At 40.5% G+C, this 6,482-nt stretch overlaps 1 long non-coding RNA gene across 1 annotated transcript; it reads right to left on the reverse strand.

Moving 5' to 3' along the window:
- Positions 1–3,009: 3,009 nt before the first annotated feature.
- On the reverse strand, positions 3,010–5,984 carry LOC118938264 (uncharacterized). The gene is made up of 2 exons (XR_016485896.1): positions 5,845–5,984; positions 3,010–4,021 (listed from the first exon to the last, which is right to left on the reverse strand). It is a non-coding gene; the product is annotated as an uncharacterized LOC118938264 (long non-coding RNA).
- Between the last annotated feature and the right edge of the window lie 498 nt (positions 5,985–6,482).

The following is a 6,482-nucleotide window of genomic DNA, read 5'->3' on the forward strand; positions in this document are numbered from 1 at the left end:
GTTTTCACAATTCCTGACATTTAATCCTAGTAAAAAAATCACAGTTAGTCAGTTAGGATCACCACTTTATTTAAGAATGTGAAAAGTCAGAATAATAGTAGAGAGAATTATTTATTTCAGCTTGTATTTCTTTCATCACATTCCCAGTTGGTCAGAACTTTACATACACTCAATTAGTATTTGGTAGCATTGCCTTTAAATTGTTTAACTTGGGTGAAATGTTTTGTGTAGCCTTTCACAAGCTTCCCACAATAAGTTGGGTGAATTTTGGCCCATTCCTCCTGACAGAGCTGGTGTAACTGAGTCAGGTTTGTAGGCCTCCTTGCTCACACACACTTTTTCAGTTATGGCCACAAATTTTCTATAGGATTGAGGTCAGGGCTTTGTGATGGTCAATTCAATACCCTGACTTTGTTGTCCTTAAGCCATTTTGCCACAACGTTGGAAGTATGCTTGGAGTCATTGTCCATTTGGAAGACCTATTTGCGACCATGCTTTAACTTCCTGACTGATGTGTTGAGATGTTGCTTCAATATATCCACATAATTTTCCTGCCTCATGATGCCGTCTATTTTGTGAAGTGCACCAGTCCCTCCTGCAGCAAAGCAACCCCACAACATGATGCTGCCACCACCGTGCTTCACGGTTGGGATGGTGTTCTTCGGATTGAAAGCCTCCCCCTTTTTCCTCCAAACATAGCGATGGTCATTATGGCCAAACAGTTCTATTTTTGTTTCATCAGACTAGAGAACATTTCTCCAAATAGTATGATCTAGTCCCCATGTGCAGCTGCAAACCGTAGTCTGGCTTTTTTTATGGCAGTTTTGGAGCAGTGGCTTCCTCCTTGCTGAGCGGCCTTTCAGGTTATGTCGATATAGTACCTGTTTCCTCCAGCATCTTCACAAGTTCCTTTGCTGCTGTTCTGGGAATGATTGACGGCTGCGTGGTCCTATGGTATTTATACTTGCGTACTATTGTTTGTACAGATGAACGTGGTACCTTCAGGTGTTTTGAAATTGCTCCCAAGGATGAACCAGACTTGTGGAGGTCGACAATTATTTTTCTGAGGTCTTGGCTGACCTTTGTCTGTAAACAATGTTGGAAAAATGACTTGTGTCATACACAAAGTAGATGTCCTTACCGACTTGCCAAAACTATAGTTTGTATAACAAGACATTTGTGGAGTGGTTGAAAAACAAGATTTAATGACTCCAACCTAAGTGTATGTAAACTTCCGACTTCAACTGTAGATGAAAACTCTCTTGGTAGATTAGTGTGGTCTACTGTTTATCATGAGATACTCTACCTCACGCGAGCAAAACCTTGAGACTTCCTTAGATCTATCCTGACGATACTGTGTATAACCCGCCAGCTGTATGTTATTCATGTCGTCGTTTAGCCACGACTCGGTGAAACATAAGATATTAACGTTTTAATGTCCCGTTGGTAGGATATACTGTACGTGCTTGTAGTTCGTCCACTTTATTAACCAGCGATTGTATGTTGGCCAATAGTACTGATGGCGAAGGCAGATTAGCCACTCATTGCCGGATCCTTACAAGGCACCCCGATCTCCTTCCGCGACATCTCCGTATTTTTCTCCTGCGAATGCCGGGGATGAGGGCCTCGTCGGGTGTCTGGAGTAAATCCCTCTCTTCCGACTCATTATATCAAAATTCTTCCTCCAATTCAAGGTGAGTAGTCGCTGTTCTGATGTTCAGAAGCTGTATTCAGTCATAAGAGACGGTAGCAGCAACATTATCTACAAAATAAGTTACAAACAATGCGAAAAAACTAACAAAATAGCACGGTTGATAAAGAGCCCATAAATCGTCAGCCATCCCCTCTGGCGCCATTATATCTTTACACATGTTAAACCGTGTTCACATGTATTCAATCTAGAGTTCACATGTTAACACCACAATTTTCATGTGAGAAGAATAACATGTTTTCACCTCACATGAATTGCAGACTCACATGGAATTTGCAGCGTCACGTGAACAATTTTCACATGAATATTTAATTTAAATATTGAACTTTCACGTAAAAACCTAACTCTCCTGTGGAATTGCATTTTCCTCTGTGAAAAACGTTCACGTGAAAATCGAATTTGAACTTTCACATGTGCTTTTACATGTTGTCACGTGATCACGTGAAATTCATGTGGTTTTTCCGTAAGGGATACTACACTCAATATGGAATTTGTTCCATTCGTGGCTCCTAAATATCTCACATGGTCGTTACAAACTATGACTACCATCCTGCCAATACTCTTAAATGGTTTCCTCTCATTGCATGATGTTTGGGACAGAGCTGATCTCCGCTCTCTGCTCTCTTTAAAGGTTGTGTGCGTGTCTGCTTGACCCGCTGGGATGGAAGGTGTGAGAGATCCAGCCATCTGTTTATCCGGCTTGCAGGGTCGGGGTGCACCAGTTGCCGCTCTCTGCGAGTCCCAAACGGCACCCTATTCCCTATATAGTGCACTACTTTTAGTTCACTATGTAGGGAATAGTGTGCTATTTGAGACAGCCTCTGTTTGGCTCCTGGGGTCCTGGCATGTGGGCTCTGTGTCAGATCTGGCCCTCCAGCTGGTTCTGGGATCAGCTCCAGGTAACAGGCCAGTAACGGGGCGGACGTGTAGGGCCATCCCAGGAGACACCAAGCAATGTGATTCACCGTAAATTTCCATAAATCTCCCACCGGGCCCAGCCCCATGCTTCAACCCACCATGGGCAAGCATTTATCCGGGCGACATGTTTGTTCCATCAGAGTTAATGGATTAAAGTTGGTTAAACCTTTTACTGCAGTGGGCTAAATCAGGGTCATACAGAGTGTTCCTTGGTAGTCTTAAGCAAATCTACTTTGAAACAAAAGTATACATCTCACACACATGGTTATGGGTTTAAAACAAGAAGACACCTGTACCATGTCAGATATAGAGTTGAAATGTATTAAATGTTGAGTTTGCATCCCAATAGTATACTTTATATACATCCCAGAAGACTGAAATATAACACAACAGTTCGACATAGTTTATTAATTATGAAAAATATGAATAACATTCCACCTATGAGGCCACTAGAGGGCGACCGACTGCAGGAAAGGGATGTATACCATGACTTTTATATGACTTAAATTACTTTCTAAACAAGAAAGAAATATATGCAATGAACAGGAGGTAGGAAATCAGGTTTAAATGTAAAAGCTTAAATCTATCTAACCTGTAACAGTGAGTCAGAAAATATCTGTATGATTAAGCTATTGGATCTGATGCAACTGAGAGTTTGAGACTTTGAAATTCATAGGGAGAAAAATCTTCTCTCTGCTTTGATTAGAATATTTTCTGAGGGCACTTTACAATGTCACCAGTGAGTTGTGCTATTTTGAGTATGATCTGTCTGTGCTGTAAACTGCTCTAACAAGTTTCCCTATTGCAGTGATGCAACTTTGAATGAGATTAACACACATGTAGCATAACCAGATTGACTTCTTAGTCATGTTCCTAACTTAAAGCAATAGGCATAATATTTCAAATTGTTTACTATAAATCTCTGCAATCAGCACCCCTCAGCTAGTAGTGTGACAGCTTCACAATTCCTGTGGACATGTCTGCCTGTATCTAATACATGGGTCTGTATTCAACACGACGCCAGACGGTTACTCTTCGGAACATGATGCCTGCAGCAGCTTTGTGCAACCAGAGAGAGGCAGAGAGTCAGCAGACACACACACACACCCGCACACACGCACACGCACACGCACACACACACACACACACACACACACACACACACACACACACACACACACACACACACACACACACACAGAGAGAGTCTGTCTTTTCAGGAGCAAGTGTCAATGCAAGAACGCTCCAGGCCTTCTGAGAATATGTGTGCTCATTATGTTACGATATGGCAACATTATCAGATGTGGAGAGATGGTGGGCAGGATTACGTTTCTGCTCAGCTGCTTTATCTGTGGCAGGAGCCGGGGGAAGATTCTGGCACTCTCAAAGATTCTGAGAGAGAGAGAGAGAGAGACAGAGAGAGAGAGATAGATAGCGAGAGAGAATTACATTAAAAGATAGTGAGATGCAGAAAACATTTGACCTTCAAAGACTTTTCAGTTGGAAGAGAAAACAAGATGAGGCACCCTGTTCTGATTCGATGCATGATACATGGGTTATACATGTTATCCATGTGAAGGAATTCATCCAATCCATTTGCAATGCACCCTATTCTCTCATACTGATTGTCTCATTCCTGTTTTTATCCATAAGGAGAATGATAATGCGATGAATACTGGCACAGTACTGACACAGTACACGTTAAGGGTAAATATGGACAGTCATGACCCATTACTAAATGGAATAAAAATGTGTCATTGATGTTTATGTATCTGGACTGCTTTCTTTTATAAGGTCCATTGATGGTTTTGTTCTGTCTTGCTCTTGGGTGAGAAACTGGGTATGTTCTCACCCGAATGTTGGTAGATCATATTACTGGAGTTGTACTGACCAAGGGAATAGTTGTCGGTTATTGACAAACCAGAAGGATTTACGTAAGCAAAAGAACATATCCACAAATAGACTCCTTATAAATCAACTCGATCCAAATAAATATTGTGTTTAGATTTCTGGTTTAAGATTATTATGTCATAATTTTTGGATCGCTTGGTGATAATTGCTATGTTACAATGTGACTTTGTCTTGTCGCGAGATTAAATACTATCTGTTTGCACAGAAAAAGACTGCATCTTCAAACTACTCATTTACCATGCTAGCAATATGGAAAAACATGCTTGTGCAATATACAAAAAATATATATATGTTTAATTAATCAAGACTTTGATGACATTTTGAGTACATTTATAGAGCAACTTTATGTAAATTCATACAGTCAAACATGTGTTTATACACAATGTGACATGCCGTAATTGATATAATTAACTACAATTTAAGATGATTATTCAAAATGTGTGCTATACAAAACCTGGGAACTAAAGCTATCCTTCAGATTTAATGACAGCCATCTGAAGCAAGTTCAGAGTGTAAAGTTTTATTCATTTAGGCCTGGCTATGGCTCCCACTGTGCACCCAGCCAGGCAGACACACTTCACAACAAGACAGTCGTTCTTTCAGATAGCAACTACGGGGAGATGCCTTTACAAGTGCTCCCTCGTTTGAAGAGTTTTAGGCCTTACACCGTTCTCAAAGTTATATAATGCCTTCTTAAAATGAATAACATTTTACGAAATCTCTATAATATTTGTGTAATGTAGGATGCAGTATTTGACTGCATGTGCTATTTTATATAGGTTAGAGTGCAAGTAGCCTATATGCATGCATGTGTAGGTTATAACATTGCATTAACTCAAGTGCCAGACACTCAAATTTCCCTTAAATTGTATAACACCATTTTTTTTTAAAAGAAGAAAAAAAATAGCTTTAGAAAGACTACCACTTGAAAACTGGCATTGACAATCTATCTAGGCCACTCTAGAGGAAAAGCAGAACAGGCCAGTCAGTGGTAGGCAGCAGCATATTCCTCGCCTGTAGAGTTTTTTTTAAAAGTATATTTAAATGACGACCTCAGAAAGGGATAGTCTTGAATGTTCTCTTGCATCCCACAACGTTTTGGAAGAGCGGGCTAAAATACTCCTCAAGTCATGACTGCATTACTATTTCATTATTCCTGTAGTAAATGTTGCTGTCATGTCCTCAACTGTTTATAAAATTACAAAAATTAACGTTTCGTAGTGCATTAGCCTATCTTTACTAAAGCACGAGAAACGCGCCGCGGTTAAAAAGTGTGAGAAGTTTGGACTAAGTGATGATCCTACCTGAACGAACTCTCGGGTTTCATTCAAGATACACCATGCGTCAGCAACAGCTGTCCTGCAGCGTGGACGGTCTCTGAGAAGGAGGAAAGGTTATCAGCGAAGGCTTGAAAGAAGACTTACCACCGGGTTACTTGGCTTTTGTGGGAATACACTTTTTTTTGTTGTTGTTGTTGACAGGACAAGGTAAACCAGGTTGGGTAAACAAAAACACCGAGTTGTCCGTAATCTTTTAGCGCCGCGGTGGGGCACTTGAGCGGTTCGTTTGCATTAGACTTTTTGAAGTCAGTCTGTCAGTTGGGGCTTTGAACTTCACATAATCTTCCTGCTATGTTTACAGTGTGGTGCGATCATGACAACATGGCCGGTGGCTTTACAAGATTGAATTTATTCCTGCCAAGTAAATAATTTAATCACTGACATCTTGAAGTTATTTTTATAGCCTATCTATAGAAACAAGTGTAGTGCCTTGGCTATTGCCGGTTTCCTACATAGCCAAGCCTACACCTGTCTCACCCAAGAAAGGCTACAGTCGATTAGTTTACTCGTCTTGTGATCCAGTTCTATGATATCATGATTTAAATTACTGACACATTGGTAATTTATATTGAAAATGTATATTATTAAGCTTCCTAAAGACG

Source organism: Oncorhynchus mykiss, chromosome 13 (genome assembly GCF_057628025.1).
Source record: "Oncorhynchus mykiss isolate SJ-2025 chromosome 13, ASM5762802v1, whole genome shotgun sequence".
Taxonomy (NCBI): domain Eukaryota; kingdom Metazoa; phylum Chordata; class Actinopteri; order Salmoniformes; family Salmonidae; genus Oncorhynchus; species Oncorhynchus mykiss.